General features: G+C 39.8%; 1 long non-coding RNA gene across 1 annotated transcript in view; it reads right to left on the bottom strand.

Moving 5' to 3' along the window:
* The window catches only part of LOC121089258, a 114,536-nt gene that overhangs the window by 4,022 nt on the left and 86,278 nt on the right, over positions 1–24,236 (bottom strand). Inside the window, exons 3-8 of the long non-coding RNA XR_005828174.1 lie at positions 21,437–21,579; positions 18,921–19,152; positions 16,513–16,634; positions 16,250–16,362; positions 12,560–13,587; positions 2,999–9,809 (exon numbers count right to left, since the gene is read on the bottom strand). This is a non-coding gene — a long non-coding RNA (uncharacterized LOC121089258). The remainder of the gene's footprint in view (positions 1–2,998; positions 9,810–12,559; positions 13,588–16,249; positions 16,363–16,512; positions 16,635–18,920; positions 19,153–21,436; positions 21,580–24,236) is intronic.

Raw genomic sequence — 24,236 nt, 5'->3', positions numbered from 1 at the left:
AGCACTTCCCTTGCCTCTGTCTCTTTGTCTGATGAGGGTTTCCTACTCGGGTTCTTGTTAGCATTAGTGCTGCTGTTAGGAAAAATGAAGCACTGCCAACTCCTGTTGATGTATGTTTCTGGTGAGGTCCAAAGAGTATTTGGACCTACAGAACAGTGTTTCTCAGCTGGCTCCATTGGGAGACTGTAGCCCATCAGGATGAGATTTTACCCTGACTTCATTCCTGAAAAGAGACTCCCTAAACTTCATTTTCTTTTTCAGAGAGGGTGGAGGAGGAAAAAAAACAGTCACTTTCAGCGTCAATAGCGATGGTAGTGAACGCACATGGAAAGGAAGCCACATATGACATCTTTTTTCACTCTTCTAGTGTGAGGCTTTAGCTGTAAGAAGAGTCAAAATTTCATTTAATAGAAGATCACCAAGTTTCAGAATGTTCCTCCATTTGGATTAGGAAAAAAATTCCCCAGTTTTAAAATACTTCATAAAGACAAGCTTTCCAAACAGTCTGGATTTGATTAAAAACTATATTTTCAATTAAAATATTTTGTTTGGATTTTGGCCATTCATTTATTACTATGTTAAATAAATGTTATACTGCAACATAAAGTATTTGGAATCTTTTTTTTCCCAAAAAAACATCTAAAAGACATTTACCAAATTACTTTTACTCCAGCTTCACAATTTTCCAAAGTCTTTTTATTTAAAAATCCCAAAAACCAGGAAAAAAACCCAACCAAAAATCCTCAAAGTTCTGCAGACTGCAAAGGAAAACAGTCATTACCTCATTACTGGTATTCCTACTGTCACCTCACTTGCTGACCCCACCTAGTTTTCAGTAACACATTCACAGCCTGTGCCATATTTGGCCCATAGACCTTTGGCTGAATACCCACAGTAAGGTACATTTTGTTTCATACTTATTCTTACTAAGTGTCAGAGGTTTGTTTTCCCTCTTGTTGACAATAGATCACATTAAATTGCTAAGAACAGCCCAGGACCAAAAATACATTCATTTTCACTAATGTTCTGAAAAGTAACTGTAAAATGCAGTTATGCAATCACATATTTATTTTCCCAATTATTTTAAGGTCAAAGATGCTCAGTTTAAATGCAAAGGGTATTTGTTTGTAAGGTATTAAATTAACTGTTAAGCTACTGCAACTTGCCAACTAAAGGTCATGATATTGCTTCACGACCAATGGTACTCCTAATGAACCCTTATATTTTTACTAGAAAGTCCCTTTCCTTCAACTTAGGCTTTCAGGAGCATCTATATGAAGCACATTAGGGAATCATCTGGGAAGAATAAAATCTCTTTCACTTAATTTTAAATATTGTGTATATTCAGAAATGCCCTACTTTGCACACAGGCGTTACATCTGTATGAGAGATTTGCATCAGTGTGACTAAATTGATTTTGCTGCATCATTGCACATTTGCTTAATGTAAACAAGGTCTTCACTGTTGGCTATGCTGAACTAACAGGGAAAAAACAGCAGAAAAGAAAACTTTCTCTAAGGTTGTTTGGAGATAGAACTCTGAATACAACATGTGTTCAGGGAAATACAGGGAAAATAGGAAAGGTTGGTTTGCTTTTACATGTTGCTACTTTCACAGACTTCGTTCTCAATGAAGCAAAGCTTGTTAGAAAATTCAAAATCCATCAACTGAAGCCAAAGGAGTGTGCTACAAATTTCCTAGCAGAAAGATATCACTACCCATATCTTGGTTACTGAAAGTTTTATTTGCAGTAGCAATTAGCTAGTAAATAAAATGTTCACCTCTTAAAAAGCCTCTGAGCTATTTAGAGTTCCCCTCTCATTGTGTCCCAAGTCTCTTCCACACAACTAAACCAAACCCCCACTGGACAACAGACACCAGGACCAGCTGGAGCCAAAACAACTCCTCTGTTCTATTATGCAACTTCTCTAACAGCCCTGAATAAGAAGATGGGACAATGAAATAGAGGATAAACAAGTCACAATCCTGGCTAAAAGCCACAGTGGACAGACACGGGGCTGCATTACCTGGAACAACACCTTCAGAACCCTCTGGCCATCTGTGCCTGGACAGACATCAAGACTGTTTGTACACAAAGTTCAAGGCTCTCACCTGGCCTCTTAGCTCTGAAAGCCACCTTTGCAATTGGAAACGCAGCACTCTGACTTGTTTAAGTCCCAAGACTTAAGGGATGAGGTATCCCAAGCCTCTCAATTTTTTTCATTCTGTCAACACTATTTATGGTATTAATTCTTAGGTATTATATGGTAATGGAATTAAAGGGAATAGATATAGATAGATAGATAGATAGATAGATAGATAGATAGATAGATAGATAGATAGATAGATAGATAGATATGAACTTTAGGTAGACAGCTTCTAAACCCCACATTTTACTCTCAGTTAGTACAAGGCATTTCTGGATCTAGGCAAATACTGAACATCTAAGAGCATTTCCTTATCAAGTCTTTCTGTTTGGTTAGCGTCTGGGGCAGAAGGGTGGGAGACAGACAAAGTTCATTTTGCCTTTACTTTTCCACATGCAGTTTCCAGCTGTAGAGAAATTCTTCCCTGGGGTTACGATTTGACATACAACTCTTTTGTCAACAGTGTGTGGTAAAGTGATACCACCTTACCTGCCAAAATGTTCAGTCATGGTCTACAAGAACATTGAACGGCTAAATTACAAATACAACTGGGTTTTGTGTTCCATTTTTTTGGTGGGGCAGGGGGTTATCATCCTTCTGTTGACTGCTGGAAAGAAAATCTTTAAGGTCAATGACTATGCCAGTGGCAACTGTACTGTCCCATCACCATGGTTATAGAGCATTGATTTTACCCTGATGCCCATGTTTCAGCTCCTCAGGCATACCCTCCTCTTGCTTTAAAAAAGGGGTGATTCAGAATTATATCTATGATCAGAAACAGTATTTTACAAACTAGAAAAGAATACATAAGGTAACAGAGCTATTCCTCTATTTTGAGCTGAGATGCACACCTGTGGTTGTTGGCTCCATCCAGTCTCTCTCTCATTAGATACCCCAACAGAGTGGCCATCACTGGAGAGACCCTGCAGTTCCCCAGCCAACTCCTTCAGTACCAGTGTGTGGCATATGAAGACAAGGATCCCAAGTCAGTGAAGAAATGAGATAATTTATTGCATACACAAGTGCTGGTTATATACAATCACTTATCTGCCCAAGTTCCACCTTGGAATTTGCCTACGTGCAGCAAAGCAGTTGCTCATCACGAGCTGTTCGCATGCTTGTAGTTTCATTGCCAAATTTGGCCACTTATCTGTATACTAACAGTTCCACCAAGTCAGCCTTGTTCTTCTACAAGGTCAACCTATCTTCGTCCCTTATACCAATGGGCTAAAGAAGGATTAGCTGTAAGATCTGTGGTTCACGTGGATCAATGGATGACTACTGATTCAGGGTGTTACGTGACCAGGGCAGGCCATTCTCTGTGTCCCTTTGGCAGATCTGAGAGGAAAGTTTACATGCTAAAATTTTTTCTTTCTTCTTTATGCTGGTGTGGCAAACAGTAGGACTTGAGATTTGCAGAACCCAAAATGCTGCATGCTGGCATACAGGCAAAATTGAAGCGGTTAAGACTGATACCAGCTTTTTATCTGTTGACTTACTTTATTTAAGATTTGTAATATTAATAGAAGACTCAAAATGAGGTTTCAACTGCATTGGTATGAACCTTCAGAACTACTGGTGAGGAGAGAAAAACAGCTGTATATCAGGATTCAGTTATATTTCCTATGAAACCATGCAAGCGCTGCTATCTCTCTTAGAAATGTTTGTACTGAACGTTGTCATATTCTGCCCCTCTTAGATAAGTACCTTACTACATGTTTTTGTTTATATCTGAGTAGTGTCAGCACTGTGCAGCTACCTAATACTGTGGCAAAACCTGCTCCTTCACTCACATGTGTATTTCCATCCTAAATCAAAAGTAAGTAACGCAGGCAGAATTTGACTCTAATTTGGAGGGCTTGGTAAGCAGAAGCTATGTATTACTGTCACCGAAATCTGACCTCCAGATCTGTGGAGCTGCATGTTTATGCTTTTCCAATACTTGAATAGATTTTAAAATAAATCAGTCTGTAAATACAAGGGAAAATCTAACTGCAGCATTATGAAGTTGTGCAATGCAGCACTCCAGATTTGTTTTCTTCACAACTCTGTAGAACTGTGGGCAATATATAACTTACTAAATGCCTAATTTATTTCTTTTACTTCTTTTCAAACAAGCCATACCCCAAAAGAATATCTTAGTAATCTACAGTATCGTGAATTTTGATGTGCTTTTTGAAGTTATCATTTCTTTTCAGCTAGGATCAAGGGTGATGTTTCATCCATTAGAGACATTTTCTGGAATTAAAGACAACTGGATTGACTTTTTTTTATATATATCACATACTTCCCTGGGCAAATTAGTAAGTCTAAACTCTTGCATTAATACAAAAATAGCATTTTCCTGTCCCATGGGCATGTTGTGCAGGACCTCAAAGACTGAGATGTCTCATGTTGTAATTGGAAGTCTCATAAAATATGCGGCAGGCAGATAGTCTAAATGTTAAAGTCAAGCTGGAGCTCAGAAGTAGTTTCTAGTTTGTCATTATTGTCATCCAGTAAAAGGTTAAAATAAGGAGATTATTGCAAATGTTTTCTTAGTCTCAAGCGAAAACTGGATGTATTTTTGTCTTGGGAGACAACTCACAGCTAATGACACAATTCTCATTTCAGATATTGACCAAAACAGAGTTATTCCAAGTTAGTACTCTTAAAAAGATTACACTGTATTAAAAAGAACATGACAAGGATACTCAAAATTCAGATTATCAGCAAATATGGCTCAGCATAACTCCACTGAAGTAGCTAGAAGTAGACCAAGTTGTACTTCCTGGCAGTCTGTCCTAGTGCCCCTACTCACAGGTGTGCAGTGACTAGTACAGTGACTAGAACTAAGAAAACTTAGTTCACCTTTACAAAATGCATAGTTTTATTTCTTAGCTTCTCCTTGAAGCTCACACAGGTGAGTGACAAACTGAGAAGGATTAATGTAAAAACAGACCCAAAGAGTATCAGTACCAAGACAACTTTTTTCCCTTGATAAAATTAAACAACCAAAATAGGAGTGGTTGAAAAAAATGTACAGTATCTTAAAAAAAGCCACGATTTTCTGGTAAAAGGAGAGAGCTGTGATAAAACTGCATGACACCATAGTCTGTTGTCTACTGAATTGCAGAAGACAAGATAGAAGTTGCTTTAAATTATTTATGGTTATCCAATAGGCCAGTGCAAAAGTTTTCCATTCTGTAATTTTCTACAGATTTGCCCAGATACGAATGCTAAATAGCTTGAGTTAACAATTCCCACTCTTGCCACTGGAATATGATGCCTCAACACCTTTCATGGTTTCAGGTACATTTCTAATGTTTCTCTTTCACTTTCTTACCTCATTTTTCCTACATACATTCCTCTATCAAAAAGGAAAAAAAATCCATCTCATTGTAGTATGGGCATTTCCAGTATCTGCAGACAGTAGGAGTCTTCACCTTCCAATATTTTTTCCTGAATGCATTGACTGGTAATATTCCATTTCAGTACTTCTTTACTCACGTTTTGCCACACTTGACTGCCTTCTTCCCAATTTTGATGCGTTTTTGTTGCAGCCTTTATGTTTTCCTGCCAGCACTGTGCCAGCTCTGTGCTGACTGCAATATAGCAATCACGTCCAAACAGCGTTACAAGATTGTGTCAGATTAGAATCATGCAGTAGTCATATCAGATATACCACACTCTTATATGATTACCTATGATGTGCTGTACTGAGGTACAGGGCTATATTAAGAAAAATGCCTAAGGACTTTTAGAGAAAACACAGGAAGCTGAAGAAAACCAATGTTTCAAATAAAAGGGAAGGGCCTCTTCCACTTCAACAAGGTAAAGGAAAAAAGAAACTCTGCTAGTGATATTGCAAGCCAGTAAAAATGGAGTGATTCAGACTTACAAGCAACCAGCGATTACCTCTCATATGTTAGTCTTCTGGTAAAAGCAGTATTTCATTCCTTCCCTCTTCAGGCTGCAGTCCTGTGGCCAGCACCACCATGGCAGAGCCTGGAGATGCTGCAGTCAGGCAGCGGGAGGGAAACGAGGCAGATGTGCACCTACACTTCGGGTACCGTAAGAGCTGGTGTTTTGGAACCGAAGAGCGCTGAGATGTTTGAGCTCTCTCTGTGATCTGCTCAGCCAAGGATGTTGCTGTATGTCAGGTTGCAAGTCCTTTGTCTCGGGTTGCATGGGGAACATGGTTTAACTCAATGGGGAGAAGAGGAAAAGAAAGGAATAGCCCAGGTAGAAACACCCTGGTCTGTTTGGCTGGACCAGGAACCTGGAGATTGAAAACGTTAGACATGTTCCAAACAGATTTCCCTTAAAACAGGGAAAGGACTGTTTTATGGCTTATGACAATGGGCTCTTTTGCCCAGATTCTAATGTTTAGCACAAAAGGGGGGGGGGGGGGGGGGGGAAGAAAAAAAATAAAATAAAAGCGTTATTTAACCAACCCTTAAGTCTTTTCCAATGGACTTACACTGTTTAGGTGAAAAGAAGTATCCCCTGGCTAGCCTTCCATAGCCTGAACATGGAAATAAATATAATGTTCCTGTAGCGAGTGGTTCACTCCAACACATCCTTAAACAGCTGATTTCTCTGGTTTGTTTGTTAATAAATATATATACATACAAAAAAAACAAAACAAAGACACAATAAAATCTGCACACAAGACTATATAGCAAGACGGAAGAGTAAACCATATTGATTAGGCAATATGGAGTAACTAGAGAATAAGATGTTTGTATAATTTTCTTATTTGCAGTCATACAGAGAAACCTTTTAAACACAGAAAATACCCTCTCTTTTAGATTTTGTTCCAGAGCTTGTCATTACAGAACAGTTTCCCAAATATCAAGTGAAAACAAGCTAAAAACCCCAGGGTTACTTCAGGGTATCCATTCAAGAATTTTGCTTCATACAATAGAGTAGGCTGCCACCCCCTTATATAAAAATATTACCTAAGACAAGGAAAGAGTATTGATAGACATAGTAGTTAATACACCATCTGTTGTTCTGATACTCACCGGGCATCCCATAGAAATTAAGTACATTTCTATAAAGCCATCACAATTTATTTTTCCATTCAGCTGCACTAGTGCTAACTGACATGTTAGGATGGGAGTTGATTATGCAGCTTAGGAGGTGAATTGGTTTATATCCAGACATACAATGAATTTTCTTGCAGAATATATAAGGGGATTCAACTTTGCTGAGTCAAATTTCACTACAATAAATAGACCCAGAGGGTCAAATGTATTAAAGGTTCTGTGTCACCATAACAAAACTATATTGCTAGACACATTTTGGGATAGGGTTTGGGGTTTCAAATGCATAAAACTTAGCTTATTTATTGCCATGACAACATGAACCACACCAAATCTTTTAAACACTTCATTAAAGACAGAAAAAATAAGGAGAAAAAAGAATTAAAATGTGGAATGCAGAGAAGTAAGGCTTTCATTTTAACAAAACCTCCAGTTTCCATTTGCTGTTAAGAATCTATTTGAGGAAAACACCATTGTTTAACAGGCTTAAAGCGATAGTAGGAAAGACAATTTATGGTTGGGTTTATTTCAGAAAAGAGAGCTGTTCAGTTCACTGAGGCGGGCTGGAACTGCTCCTGGAGCTGTTGTCAGAGCCCAGTCCTTCCCTGGAGAGGCAGGCAATTCGAACAAGGGACAAAGACAGCACAAGCACTGCAGGGGAAGGGAACTCAGCCTCTCGCTCTGGTGTTGGCTCTGAATAGCAAGTTCATTGCTAGAAAAACTCCAGCACAGCACATTGTCTGTTGGTCTCAGGGAAACACAGAAATTGCAGCAGTGCCCTGCTGTCTCTAACATAGCTTTTTGGAAGCTGTCAATTAACAGCATCACAGCAGCTCTTCAAAGGACATAGCTTTAACATCTCAAGAAGATTCTTCTTAAACAGAAAGCAAACACATGTGAAAAAGGAAAGAACAAAGGAGGGAAGGAAAAGTACAAACCAGGGGGCTATGACAGTCTCATTCCAGGTGTTGCTCAGCATTTAGCCAATGCAAATGGAGGTGTGAGGCCACCTGGATTCCCCCTTCTGGCCCAGTCCTTTTATGTTGATTAGAAATGCTCAGTGCAAAAGAGGTGTGGTGGACTGGCTGCAGGGGATAGGGCATATGACTACAATCATGCCAGGCTGTGCTCCTACTGTCTACCTATCTTCCTGTAGTTTAGGTTGAATTAAGCATCCTTGCAGCTGACTCGCGAGGTTAGGGGCACCAGAGAGGTGGAATAGCCCATCCACTCAAGATATTACCCATCAGCAACGCTTACTCTACAGTATATCCATTTGCCCCGCTAAATCTAGTCTCACACTTTTCTTCTTTACTGGACATCATTTCAGCATAGTCCTTGGGGCTTATCATTGTGTCTCTTTTCTTGAAAAAACTGTCATTTTGTCTTTAATTTTTACTGACCTTTACAAATTGCTTTATGTAACAGGCTGAGCAGTACACTGGTCACCTTGAACTATTTAGAGCACAGGCCTTGGCACAGCAGGATCTAATTTTTCTTATTTGCAAGGACATTCCTTATCTTCTCCAAGGAATGAAAGTTTGTATAGTGGTCATTAAAGATATTACAATGCTTTTTATGAGATTAAATGTATCAACTCGGTTGTCCTATCTAAACAATATGAAATTGTATAATTCAGGACTTTTTATTTGACACACATTCTCAAGGGGAACTAGTGTAAAACAACTCAGACATGTCTGACGTGCCGTACAGGCTGTAGGGGAAAATGAGCTGTGCTTAAAATTTCTGGTGTCTTCCATGACAAAGTCTACATCTTGCAAGTTTGGTACAACGATTTAAAATCTGATAGAAAATAGCATTTGTGTCAGGGATGTGTTGGTTTTATCCTCATGAAATAAGCGCATGAAAAGTTACGGTGCACATTTAATAAAGACGGCTTTGATTTTAACAGCAAACTTTCCTAAACGTCCCATTTGCTATGGATAGGCATCTGCTACCGTGAGCCCTAAAAGCTCTAGGCACCCAAACTGAAAGCAGCAGTTGGCCCTACCGCTGGTCCCAGCAGCCCCAATGTTCAAATTCTGAGTACAGAGGATGGAGTTGTTCAAATGCACCGTGGAGAAAATCTCACATGGACATACTGGATACCAGAGCTGTGCTAGATGAGGAACAGGGCCAGGAGGAGGGACTGGGGAGTTAGGGCAGTCCAGCCAAGTAGGCTGGGAGCAAAGAATGTCATACTGGAAGTGAGCAAAGACCTATTCAGATTGGGAGATCAGGAGCTGGGATCCTTGCGTGTGTCTCCTCCGCAGCTGGGAATTGCTGTAGGAGGAGACTGGGTCTGGGATGAAGTGGTGCAGGCAAAGGACAAGGATGGTGAGAGGCTGGAGGAGATGCAGCACGTTAGCTTGCATCTGGAGTATACATCTACCTGGTTACTTGTCACCCCAGCCCAGAAGCAAATCCTTGATTCATGTTTCTCACCAGTGCACATCAGTGATCCTCTCCTGGGAGTGCTTTATTCAGAGGATGATAACACGTGACTGGTAGTGGCACTCCATTAGCTCAAGTAGCAGAAATCTGCGCTTATTTTGCAGTTCTAAGTCTGCTGATGAAAATGAGGTATCATGATGAAATTCATCTTTCCAGCTTGTTTTCATTTTGCTTTTTTCTGTTTAAGAAAATAATTTGTTAAAGAAGAATATTACTGAGATTGCTAAGTCAAGCAGTTGAAATACGAAATAGCACAATCAAATAAATTATGTTTATTCTGTTTAATTAATTTTTCCTAATGTGATATTAGGAGCTTATCTCCCCTTCTTATCCCTGTGTGGCCCGATAAGTAATTAGCCCAAACTCATTTAGAGCAGAGAATATGCTAATACAACATAAATATTTCTTCCAGCATGCCTTTTTTATATGACTATTCTACACAGGCTTATTTTGTGCTCTCTGTGAGTTAGTACAGTGGAAAAACAAGAATGCAACTATGCAGTCATCCTGATTTATCTGTTTTGTACATTGTGCCTGCTGCCCTTGCATTTAATCTCTGTTGTTTCTAGTCTGTGTGCTCTGGTCACAAACTGTCTTTCCATCTCTGCGTGGTATCTAGAATATTTGGAAAGTGACTTATGGAACAATAACGCCAAGTTAATTTTCCCAAATATCTACAAAACATAAAGGACCTTTTGCTCAAGGGAGTAGCCTAATGCTGCATAAGAGGAAAATGAAAAGCTAATCATATTTTTCAAAGGAAAATAGGGGCCTGTGCTTGTGTCTTGGCTCACATTCCCTCTCTCTTCGAAACAAGCCTTAATGTTCCAGCTCATGTGAGTTATGGCTGAACATGCCAGATCAGCCTAGAGAGACAAGATCTCATATCAAAAGTCACTGTTTTCAAAGAGATTAAATTAATCCAATATTAATCCAAGAAAATTAGTGAAATTGTGGAACAGTCTTAACTGTTCCTAAGGCTTACAGCTGCTCCACCCAACCGACAGCCTTGCACAAGGGCAGAGCTGCAGCTGGAATCCAAAGGTGAAATCATTTATTAGCAGATAATAAGAAAAAGTGTCCATCGCCCCATTGTTCTCTGCTGCAGGGGCTCTCACTGCAGAGCTGGCTGTCATGGGCATAGGAGCAAGGTGTGGGAGCTGGCAGGGCAGGCAGGCATGCCACTTATTTAATTTTGTCCCCAGTTGGTGCTGGGAGCTTATCTCCACCTCTTATCGCTGTCCGGCCTGTTAGAGAATTAACTCAACCTCATTTACAGCAGAGAGTATTCTAATACGGTGTAAGTATGTCTTCCAGTCTATAATTGAATGCTCTAATTATATAACAAAATTGAATGTCATAGCATAGATATTGCTTCGTCACAGCTGTGTTCTGGGACTCATGGCCTTCATCTTGATGCTTCTGCTGCATAAAGGCTGGATACTTTACAGCATGATCTCACCCCAGGAACTGTTGTATGATTACATGCAATGCATACAATGTGTGCTTGTATTATGGTGAGGCAAGTGCGGGCTATGGTTTATATCCCCTTGCTGCTGTCAGCCTTGAAAGCCCCAAGTGATCCAGGTAGTGACATTTCAGTCAAGGTTTTGATTCCAGGAAACAAGCCTGTTCTTCAGTGCACCCCCATTCAGAAAAATGTGTAAACACACACCAAACTCATCTTCACTAGGTGCTTAAAAAGAAGGCACACATTTAAGAACCTCTCCTGAATAAGTCTCTTCACTTCAACTGCTATATACATATAAATACATATGGGCTTTGGTGGGCAGGCTCCCAAATTAAAAAAAAAATATATATATAGTTGTGGAGCTTGGAGAACAAGAACAACCTCATTTTGGAAATTAGGTTAAACGTCTGTGAAAACAGTGAATAAACTCTCATTATGAACACATGTAAGAAACACTGATGCTCCTTCATGGAGGCAGATATCTAAAATAACAGCAGTCTGTACTCAAAACACAGACACATGCTGCTGGTCAGGACATAGGAATATATATAGCACAAGAAGGTGGAAAAACTTCACCAGATACCATTGAGAAATCTGGGCTATGTGTGGGTCTGATTTTATGAGAAAAGTAGAAGAAAGCTGAAAACAGACTGCAGAGTTTTACTTTAAAAAAAAAAAAAAAAAAAAAAAAAAGCACAGAAATAGTGTTTTGTGTTAAAACTTGGCTGAGAAAATGGCTGGGAATTGAGGCAGAGATGATATATCCTGAATTTATTCAATGTAACAGGAGTCTGTGTACCCTCTTACACCAACAGCATCACCTCAAAAACATGCTCAGATCTAAGCTCAAACTTAACAAGCTGAAGCTGAAACAACTTGGTAGATCACTCAAAAAATAACTACTTATGTTATAGATATTGGTCACCTTGCAGATCAACACCAGATTGCACACCCAAATATTTATGGTGAAACAGCAGAACTGTCTCTAATGCAACACGGTTTGATTAAAGATCTGTAATTCAGTCTAGGTAATAAGAAATAAACCATCATTGCTTACGACACCAGTAGGCTCCAGATATCTTTGAAGATACATGAAAGGCAAAATCCCTGTAATCAGGGATCATGTAATTTCTACCGTGGCATGACTACCTGAGTCCTACACCTGCCAACTCTTCTTGGCATGGACTTTCTCCCCAGTCTATCATGACTGCAGCAATCACACGGCCTTGGCAACAGGCCGCTGGCTCCTTGAAGTGTTTGGCAGAGTGCTTTAGTCTGGACATCAGCTGCTCTCTTCATCTCTAGAGCAAAAGCTTTATTTTCCTCCCCTTCAGTAAGGTTCACAACTATTATCTCCAGTGGCAGCTAACAAAACAAGCTAGCTAAGGCAGGCTTTTTCTTCACAGAGAAAACAAAGCAGTTATGGGGAATGTATCTGATTGTCCAGTAGCACTTACGTTATTCTTACTGTGTTCTTCCAATAGCAAGACTGGGACATGCAGTGGAAATGAGTGTTTTCCATTCCTTTCTGTCCTTTGTTGGTGTTTCTGGTGGACACGGTTGAGATTGATCACTGTCAGCCCCGTGAGGTAGCTCTTCTTAAGATCTCTAATGAACATCCCCTGCTGCACACACACCGGTCTACACAGGATTGTTCCGTGGGGGATTCTTGGGGGCTGCCATTCCGAGAACACACACTAAATACATCCTGTGCTCCCTGCTGGCTGGTGAAAGGTGAGCTGGTGGGCTGTTCCGCTCTATGCTGAGGATAGAGCCCAATGTTCAGACTTTTCATAGGCACTTTTTTCCAATGCATCTAGTTTTCTAGCATCTTTGATGTCTCTGCTTTCCAGGGACTATTTTAGCATTGTAATTACATGTAAATAATAATTTTTAAAATCTAGGTTTCATTCTGGGACTGAATGTCTTGCATTTCCATATGCTGAAATGAGTACAAATGGTGGAATTCTTTCCCAATCCTTGCTGTCAGTTCCTTCCTAATTACTCAGAAGTGGGATATGGACAGGACAGGCAAGCTGTTCTACTTTCCCAGGATTTGTGTTTTCTAACATGACTTTGATGCTTGGTATTAAGATTTCAGGGATGTTTGCTTTGATGGCTGATTTTGAGTCCTGTTTGGCTTCTTGCTTTTTTTTTGCTAGGTTATGTATCTTCACAGCTTTTTTCAGGTCTATGGCTCAGTAACACAATGCTACTAGCACAGTTTATGCTTCCAAGGTATGTGTAATCCACCCCATGGTAGGCTGCTACTTGTGCTGCCTGCATAGCAGCTATGTATGATAATGCAAAACAGAAACAGAAAGCAAGCGTGCCCTTGTTTTACACCAGTGTTCAAAGTGAACTGGTCTATTACTTAGATGCACTCGCAAATGCAGCCATCCATCCCTCTGCAAGGCCATGACGATGGAGGACAAGCTGAGTGCTGTAGTTCCACAAGGTGTTCCAGAAGCTGTTGTCAAGTAACCTTAACAAAAAAAAAAAATCAATGAAACTAGTGATGAGCAAAGCCTGTCATAGCATGTTATTTCAGGATGCTTTTTTGTGTGAATATCCAGTTTTCTGGGCCTGAGTCCAGAGGCTGCTCTCCAATTTTGCATCCATCATCCATGTCATCTTGTGTGGCATTCCACTGCAAATGACCTCCCCTATAGCACAGGGCAGAGAGACACTTTCCCAGTGTCATATTCAAACATTTTAACAACTTCATGTTAGTTAGTTAGTTAGTTAACTTCACGTCATTGAAAGTTGGGGGAGGGTTCCCCCAGGTTTTATTCAACAACTTTTTAAATCACTAAATGACTTTAAATCACTTTTGCAGTGACATCGTGGGATTTCAGCATTTCTGCTATGAACAAACTATCTTTCATTGCGTTGTCGCTGCTACCTACTAGACTACAACTTGCTTTTCTGATATCACTGCTGAGCTAGTGGCAATCTTCTGTTGTTTGAAGTCACATCATCTCATGTTCACAGAATATCATGTCAAGGTAGGGCTGAGTTTTGCTGCTGACTTCTTTACAATGCTTTGCCCATCTATTTTGTCTCTGTTGTATGTTTCCTTATCTTTGCTTCTGATCAGCCCATTTCCTGTTTAAACTACCCACACAGGATTTTTGTAACTTGGTAAACAAGATCTGTGGTTTCCTACCATGGCAGGAGCTTCAGTTTCAAGTGTTCTGCCTTTAATATGTCTCTGTTGATCTTTCCTTGAACATTATTTTTCACTGATTTGTCTGCTATCATGTTCCTTTTTATAATTCCACATTTCATCAGTCTTAGCATTAAAGAATTTTTATTTCTGAGTTTTTATTTTCTTTATGATGTGTCCTTTCTGGGCTTACGCATTTTGTTGTTATGCCTGTATTGAAGCTGCTGCAGACATTTCGCATTGTTTCATGAAGCAGCAAGGCAAATTTAATGGCTCACTCCCACCGAAAGGGCCCTGCCCAGCCTTAACTCCTTCCAATCTTAACCACATGTTCCCACCTCCTCCTCATGCTGTGGTGCTCATCTGTCTCCTAGTGAAATAGTTCAGCTAACTAAATCAGCAGAAAGCCAACCAGTTTAAAAAAAACTAATCAGCTGCTGCCAGGTTGGTGAGCTGAAACAGCTCACAGAGATGTTGGACGAGGGCCAGCACTAGCTCAAGAGAGAGACTAGGAACACCAGGACAGGACCTGGAGAGAGATGGGATCACCTTACATGATGGCAGCAGCGAAGTTTTACAGACTCAGTCATACTGGGAAACATCGTGCTGAGAATTCTCCCTTTGTAACACCATTTTCTCACCTCGCCTACCCTTGGCTTCAACAGTAACTCGATTCACAGGATCACTGAATGATCCAAGCTGGAAGAAGTCTCAGGAGGTCTCTAGTCCATCCACTACACTCAATGCAGGGTCAACGCTGAGCTCAGACCAGGCTGCTCAGGGTTTTATCCTGTCGTGTCTGGACAACCTCCAAGGATGGAGACTGCCAAACCTCTCTGAGCAACCTGTGGCAGTGATTAATTATCCTCACAGTGAACATTTTTTTTCTTATAAATCTGTGCATGGTCAAAGTCAGAATATCATGCAGCACTGTTTCTTTTTCAGCCTCATGTCACTGATTTCTAAGTCATTTTCCCTTTGAAGTCCATCCTTCCCAGACTTTTCTGCTTGGAATTACAAACACCATCACCAATACCATCAGTTACATAGCACATCTGACCCCAGCTGGTGCTCGTATCAGTATCTATTTCTCAGAATCCTTTTGCCATCTGGCAAGGTCCACATTTTTAAGCCAGCAAGGTGCTTAGAAATACGTCAGATAGAAAGCACAGATCAGTCTCCCTCCCACCATTTTGGTCGATCTTTCACACACTCTTACTATTTGTACACAAGGCCTAGGCTGGCTGCGTGACCCCAGCTCTGCCTTACTGAAAAAACGTTGCTAGGCTATGAGTGACAGCACATAAACTTAAACCAAGCAAGATATATATATAAAAAAGCAGAAACAAGGACAGAAGTGAAATTGTTGAGTTGGTAGCAGTCACTCAAGGACTGAAAGAAAAAAAATATTAATGGAAAAAGCCCTAAAATCCTGAGAAAAAAAATCAAAATAGGAGATAGCAAGTCAGCAAAACTGAGCATCCGCCTATCGTAAGGAGTGATGGAGACTGGCGCTTCTACATGTGATTACCATCTGCCTGACCAGCAGAACCCAGCGGGTACCTGCATCAGAGGCAGTGAGGACATTAGTGCTTAGGCTAATAGCACATTACTCCCAGCCATTTATTGCATGTATGATCCAACAAATAGCATAATTGCCACATACTCATAAATTTATCTGTGAGCCTGCTTTCAAGCCTCCATGAACAGGAAAAGACAGCCAAATAAAAGTGAGCAAAAACACTGGGACGGTTATACTATACCACTGCTCTGTCCATTTCTGATTGCTATATTCATCTTTGGTATTAAAGTGGTCCTTGAAAAGAAATAGGCTGAGTTTCGGTTTTTCTTTAATTCCTACTCTGAAGGCCATTTTGGAAATGCATGCTTATGCTCTTCTCCACATTTCTATTGTCATAGCACAGCATTGTGTAATATCCATTTTGGCATGTGTGGTGAAATGCATTGCTTAGATCACCTGTTTTGCTGGCACACTTCCTTCTTCTCCGTCCTAATTGCCGGATGACGGACTACCTTCCTGGGGTGACTCAGCATGCAGGCTGGCTGGCTTACCCATCATTCCCTCATCATCTGCAGACGGATGTGTGTCAAGACAGGATATGGGTGGAGATGGAAGCACAGCCCAATTACAGAACCAAGAATGCAAGAGGGAATGTGTGAAATTAATATTGGTAGAGTGGAAATGCTGACTTTCTTCCTAAAATCTTAACCTTAACCCACCTGTTAGGATGGCTTCCAGCAGAGCCAAAGAATTGGGCTGGTGTTGCAATCTAGGGAAATGGTATTCACAGGCATGACAATGCACAGTACCATCCATTAGCCAAAGAAGCTAGCCACTGAAACTGAAAAAATAAAAAATAATAAAAAAAGGAACAAACTTAAAGAAAAGCTGGGTTTTTTTCAAGTTGAAATAAACTATCGGTTTATTTCAGATAAACAACATCATTGAAAAAAAGAATTAAACAGTGGTGGGAATGCCAAGGTTTGGGAGAAGATGCTGAAGAAGATAGAGGGGGGAGAAGAAGTGGCAATTTGGCTTATAAAGCCCCTTGCTGTCCTGTGGCAAGGTCAGCTGTAATCCTACAGACTCATTAAGGACAGCTGTCTTGGGTCTGGGGAAGGAAGGCAGGGTGAGTCTGCTGTCCCTTACATTTTTGCTTTGTGAGCAGCCAGTAATAGGAGCAGTAGCCCTCCATGATGGACCAACACCTGGTGATCTGCCCAACAACAGGGCCCCCACAGCTTGCCAGCACTTGGTGATTTGGTCCAACAGCAGCTCTGAAAAATTTCTTTTTCCATTGGCGCATCAGTGCAGATGTGTGGCCTCACTAAGTTAAACGTGGTCAACAAAATTTTTTTGGCACACACACAGTTATTTATCAAGACATGCAAACATGCAGTGCTGCTGTTGCCTTGAATCAGCAGAGTTAATTTTAGCATACACCAAATTTTCCTGGAAGCCAAAGGTGAGTTCCAATTGAAAATTGAGCATATGCATAAATGTCTGCCAAACTGCAGCCTGTATACATGGCCTGATACCTGGTGTTACATGTTTTCTGGTTTACAAATTTAAAAAAAAATCCTTCAGATCTGAAGCTACCCAAACTCTCGTAACACAAACAGGACCTTTATATTCTCAGATGTAGAGAAAAATATTTGGAAGAAAATATGTTACGAATAAGTGACTACATATAGCTTTTCAGAATTCAAAAGGATTATTTTTCCATCCTTGTCATTAACATTAGTTAACCTCATTAATTCCCATCATTAATCATTGATGCAAATGAGCAACTGCCTAGAGGAGAGTGAGACCCGAATCACTGTTGAAGCTGATGGAATAGCAGGTGCAGCTCGCCACCTTCTCCAGCCTGAGAGCTGCCTGAACACATCAGCTAACACTGTTCTACTGAGCACAAAGTCCATGAGCAGCCCAGGCAACCTGCCTTTTCTCCTTCTGAACTGGCTGGAGTTTGAGAAGGAGCTGGGGCTACCAGGAGGATGTTGAAGACACAAGGCATGAACCCAAAGAAACCATGCTCCAATGGCTCCGATACTCCACTACGAATAAACCTGTTGACTACAAGTGGTGTCACCTGACGAGAGTATATCAAATCAGTATTTAAGAAACAGAAGTCATTCAATCACTTACAAGCTAATGAATCCTATTGGTATCATATGTAGAGTTTTAGAACACATTTTGAAGGAAGTAATAATTGATAGCTAGATAAATGGAAAAAGGGATTAGAATGTATTGATCACTCAAAAATAAAAGATCATGCTAGAAATCATTTTCTTCAATAAAATGGAGACAAACATTCTTTCAGGCTACTGGAAAAAAATAGCATTTGGTATAAATCAAGCCTGAACGAAAGTGTTAAGTGATGCTTGTATAAATACACCACATTGGACATGCTGTGCATGCAATACACACTATGGTAATATACAACATTATCTAGGAATGCATAACGTAGATAAACAGCAAAAAATAGAGCCGTGAGTAAGTCTGACCGTGATCCCTCTTCCTGCTTACACCCTCAAGTCTTTAGAATACACTGTTTGAGTATGAGATTCACAGTTACATTTCGCAGCTAAATTGTGATTAGTGTGTGATGTATACAAAGTTACATGCAACGGGACTACATAAGCATGTGAAAAATATGGGGCCAGTTAAGCTGAGGGCTCTGGAGAGAGAACGCCTGAGAAATTTAGGCTATGACCCCAGGAAATGAGTGAAGGATATGAGAGAGAAGAGCAGTACGTTCCTACTAAAGGAACTGGAAAGGGAATTCAAACATGAGAAAAACACAATGATGTAGGCCTGAGTGGGTCCTCAGCAGCCAGGACATCACATCCAGTTCAAGTGCTCTAGTACATCATGACCACAGCCCTAGTTATTAACATGGCAGAGTGAATTGTCACTAAATGGTGATGATTGCCACTAAATTGAGCAGCCGCTCAGTTGCACACCACTGTCTGTATGTAAGGGGGAGGGGGTGTTACATCCTTTGGTAAGAACAGAACGATTTGTGGTTTGTGCAGCCCACCTCAAATTCAGAAAAGCAGAGTGAAAACTGAAAACAAAGTCCTTTCAGCTCTGAGAGATTACCAATGTAGGAAGACATATTTACCCATATTTCTGGACAGCTGTCCCCAGACTTCCTCCCCCTACATCCCTTCTGAAACCTCCAACACACCAGGGAACACGATGTAGCTTCAGTGCATTGTATTCCTTCATCTGAACAATGCCAGCCCGTCTGGTTACGCGCTTTTGTAGGTGACAATCTAATGGCTGCCACTGGTACTTTCTAGGATTATGCAGCTGTGCTTTTCCACAATGCTTCTGTCAACTCATGCCCTGCTCTTGAGAAAAGAGATTCTAGATTTAGCTTAAACAGTAGTGATACAAATGAATGGTTGCCTCCAGCACAGTTCTGTGGACTGAATAGGCTGAATCAAGACATGTTTTCTTCATAAAAGCGTATCACTGCAGTAAGAGCACTCCACTGATCTCTTTAGCAAGAATTAATTAGAGAGGAAATAGATACTGAAAGAGCCTGAGCAAAATGAGCAAAAATAGAAAAACAGGAAGGAGATGCTGGGGAAAGGGAAGTAGCTAGAGAAGAGGAAGAAACAATGAGCCTACCAAGGGGAGAGAGTATACTTTTCATTATTTTATACATCATTGCCAAAATATGTAAATACCAGCTATTTGCATCTGCGCAGGCTCCTGGCTGTGGCCAGCCCCTGGCTCCTTCCTTCCAGGCCATGGCAAGGAAGCCGCAGCATGCAGCCAGCTTCGTTTCCCTCGCCTGGTGAGGAGCAGCATTGTGGGGACCTTGTTAAAGTCCTAAAGCAGTTTAAGCAGCTTAAACTGCTTTATAAGCTTAAAGTGTCTAAGTCTTCAAAGCTGCTTAAAGCTGTTTAAGCTGCTTAAGACACTTTAGGCTGTTGGCATGTGCCATGGGGCTATATGCAACATCCTAGCCCACAGACCAAACCATCCACCTTCAGTTTATCGGTGCTAGCAATGAACCTGCCTCAGCAGGGCTGCCCTAAGCAAGCTCAGGTGGGCTGAGGTTTGGTAGTTTGGTTTAATTGTCCCTCTGCACTTTGGGATTAAGGCTGTCCTTGACACCTGACAGGTTTGTCCCAGGTTCTTTGAACCTAGGCAGTGTTTTACTATTCTACAGCAAGGGTAGGGTGTCTAATGGTAGACCTGAAGCTAGCCAAATCCATTAGGTTAGTATTTATCCATTTGCACAGCAAAATTCACAAGCTCCAGTATTTGTTTACAAAAGAGAATGTTCTCACGCAGTATGAAATCATTATTCTGGTGTCCAAAAGTCATGTATATTTTTAAAAGAACAAAAGAACCAGCAGACAGTCACTGAAGCGTGGCCTAATCAATAAACACCAAATCTAAACATTTTTTAATTTCTGGAAAGTCATATTTTGTCCAGACCCTGATCTTATCTTTGAGGTTTATGACCATCTTTTTACTAGCCTAAAATAATGATGGTGACTTCAGGTACTTCGAGTGTTTACAGTCATATTTGGGTCAACACCACAGTGCACTGTGATGACCACAGAGTTCTCTAGAAAACATTCTTGAGATTTTTTTTTATATACTAAGTAGTGACTAGAGTTTGTCAGAAGTTTTACACAGCTTTGAATTTCAAGCAAAGAGCACATTTTCTGAAAACCTTAGTTTTTCTCAGTTTTCCTTTGGGACTATGATTTTAAAAAGATTTGGTTTGAGCTAACACAAAAAAAAATCATATTGCAGAATGCTGCTTTATTTGCACTGTAATTCTGGTTTGCATTTAGTAGGTCCCCTGGAGGACTGCGGCTCCTATGTTCACTGTGTTCCCCTACCTAAGATATATGTGTGGTACACCATGACTGCAACATTTTGGTTTTTGAATGTTGAAATGTTAAATTATAATTCAAGCCCTCAGAAATTTCCAGTCTTTTCAGAACACTTACATTTTTTCTCATTCCCATCTCCCATTCCCATTTTTCTAGTTTTCAAAATTGGAAAAAGTTCTAAAATTTTGAATAAAAACAATTGATAAAATTCAGGATTTCTCACAGGTTGACATGTTAGTTTTACCGAGGTCTGTATCTGTGCTGTTGTTTTGCAGACCCACTGGCACAAAAACAAGATTCTGTCCTTTTCCATTGGCAAAGATTATTTGATCTGTGTTTATTTTGGATATGTTTGTTTAATTCCTCATTTGAGTACTATCATAAACGATTAGGTCATTACTGCCCCGGGAGAATAACTCGTTTAATAGTTAACCTGTGCTTGCAAAGCTCTTTGATAACTCGGAAAAAATACTGTAGTTTGCACATGAATCATGGAAATGTAGACTTGGATGGGCTCTCAAGGGGTTATATAGTCTGTTATTCCTCAATATTTTTAATCAAAGCTGTACTTAACCTTTGTGAGGTAGAATAAAAACCAAACAAAAAAAACAAAACAAAACAAAAAAAGACCCACAACACAAAACCAAAGGAAAACAAGTTGGTTTTTTTTCAAGAAGTCCAGAGAACAACCTGTGTAATCTTCCATAATGAATATGTCCAGGGCTACACATGAAATTTTCAAATGTTTCCTTAGCAAAAGCCTGTTACGGATTACCTTGTAATAACTTGTACACTCTGTCATGGTTCCAGGGATCTCAGCCACCTACTACAAAAGTATTCATCTGGTCCATCTCCTAACTTTGAAGAGAGGCCACAATTGTCTTCATAATTGTAGATGGCAGTTCCTGTGATCTGTATCTAAAAACATTAATGTCAGGGATTATACAAACTTTTTGGGTAATATATTCCAGTGATAATGTTTTCTACTAGTTACAACATGTTACTATAATACCTCTTACAGTACAGCTAAAAAAATTCCTTCACATTGTGCCCAAATCTTTAATGAGCATGAAAAAAACGTATCACTACCCTCTTTATAATAAACTTCTAAATACTTGAAGGCTGTTGAACCACATATAGCTTTATATTGTCTAGATTTAAAAAAAAAACAGCCTTGCTTTATGGATCCAAATTTCCAGACTTCTTACCTTCTTGATCTTGATCTTATCTGGTTTGTTTCCATCTTATCTATATCTTTCTTAAATTATGGTGCTTCAAAGTAAAATAAGAGTAAAATTTTAGCTGAGACCTCACCAGTGCCAAGAAGAGCACACTACTTATCTCTCGTCTTACATCTACTGTTTTGAGCAGACAATTCAAGAGAATCTAGAATTACATTTATGTCTGTTCCTCAACAGCATCACACTGTTGACTCATTCATGGCCCTCATTAATCATTAGATATTTCTCTGCAGTGACATTCTATGGTTGTGCTTTTGATTTCATCCTCCCAAACGTACTCTGCAATTGTTCAAATTTTTAATGTTGGATTTCAGAACCCATCCAGATACTTTTGAAATCTACTTCTGTCCCTGAGCACATTTTGCAAATTTTTACATGGTGTCATCTACCAAGTTCATGAGCATATAATTATTTCTAATTCTGTCATCTATAAGTCTGAAATGTTGTACAGAAGCCTATCCATTGGGAGCTGTGCAAGATTCCTTTTCAATGTCCTCCTAGTGCAGCTACCAACAATCATGTGTTAGGTTTACATTAACAGTGGATTGAATTAGGAATGATTTCACATGGGACAAATTTTCCCAGTTCATTTATGAGCATACAGGACAGTGTGAAAAACCTTAAGTTGAGATACATCTTGGGTCAATATACAGTCATTTTACTGCTTTTCCTTATCTATTGGGCCAGTTGCCTTCTTCAAGAAGGAAACTAGATTAATTTGACAAATTCACTTTGGCTGTTTCTTATCACCTTACTATTCCCATGGCATGTATGCATTTACTTCTCAATAATCTGTCCCATTATCTTTCTTGGTATTGAAGTTAGGCAGAGTATTCTCTATTTCCCTAGATTCTTGATTTCCCATTTTTAAAAGCAGAAATGGTTATAACCCTGCAAACCAGGGCTGCAGCCAAGAACTTCTTAACAGTGCCAGAATGTGAGCCTGCTGTGAATGCCACATTTAAGAAAGCTTATTAAATTTCTCTTTCCCTTTCCCTTTCCTTTCCTTTCTTTTTCTTTCCTTTTCCTTTTAAACCATGTGCCACGATGGCAAGAATTAAGGAAGAGCAAGTCTTTAAACTGAATGGGTGTTTTGTTCGAAATAATTTGCAAGATGTATATTGTAATGTCAAATCTCTGATCATTACCAAAGATCAGACATGTGATCCTGACTGTATTTCCATCTTAGGCTACATGGTTACTGCAGGCCCTGGTGACTTATCCACTCTTCCAGGAACTCTCAAAGTTGAGAGCTCAGTACGTATTAAGTGATTTTCAGCAAGCTCTAGAGACTTGTGGACATCTAATTTATTCAAATATTCTTTCACTTGTTTTTTTCCCTATTCTGGCATATGTCCTTTCCCCTTGTTAAAAAAATAGCGTTGTTAAGTATCCATCATTAACGTTTATGTGCATGTGAAGAATGCAGCAAAGTAAACAATAAAACATTTCACTCAGTATCTGTTATTTGTGCCTCTGCCCTTCTCTTCCCCTAAATTCTTGGTGTTTATAGAAGTCTTTTTCTTCCCTTTTATGCTCCAGAAAACTTGCAACTCATTTTGTGACTTAGTCTTCCTAGTTTTATCCCTAGATGTTTGTGCTACTGCTTTATTACTCACTCACTTACATGCCCTCACTTTCACACTTTGTAGGATTTCCTTTTTGATATTCAGGTCACTGGAGAACTCTGGATGCAGCCATACTGGTCTCTTACTACTTATCTGTCTTCCACATCAGGATGGTGTGCTGGTGCATGTGCAGCACTGTTTCAATTGCTCACAGGTTCATTTTCCTTATAATTTCTTCATATGGGACAATTCTTAGCAGCATCCTGAATTGCTGTGGTATATTAGTGGTCTTTATTTTTAACTAGCTTGCTTTAAAAACAAAATTAAATGAAACTGATACATTTCATCTGACATTTTCCACATAAGAAAAATAACAGGTTTAAAATAGATAATATGTGGCTCTAAGCAACTTAATTATATCCCATTTTAAAGAACAACTTTGCCAGCAAAAAAAAGGCATGTCAGGATTCCAGCGCAATGATTTATGATCCTGTCATAGTGACAGATATTCTTCATGTATCTCTGACATCGTAATGTGGAGTCAGTGTGCTTTTTTTTAATGTTTGCTGGTAAAAAGAAATGCACTATATAAACACATGGTTATTTGTCTTCAAGGCTCTGCCCTGCATTAGCTTGGCAGGTCTAATTTCGAGATGAGTTCTGTAGTAAAACTAAATTGTTCTAGTTTTGAGAGGAGTTCTGTAGTAAAATCGCTTTAGCAGTGATATTGTACCACAAAACCAGCACTGCAGACCCAGTTGGGCCC

This window comes from Falco naumanni, chromosome 5 (genome assembly GCF_017639655.2).
Source record: "Falco naumanni isolate bFalNau1 chromosome 5, bFalNau1.pat, whole genome shotgun sequence".
NCBI lineage: Eukaryota > Metazoa > Chordata > Aves > Falconiformes > Falconidae > Falco > Falco naumanni.
Note: the sequence above shows the minus strand (reverse complement) of the source record. Positions and strands in the feature narration are given on the sequence as shown.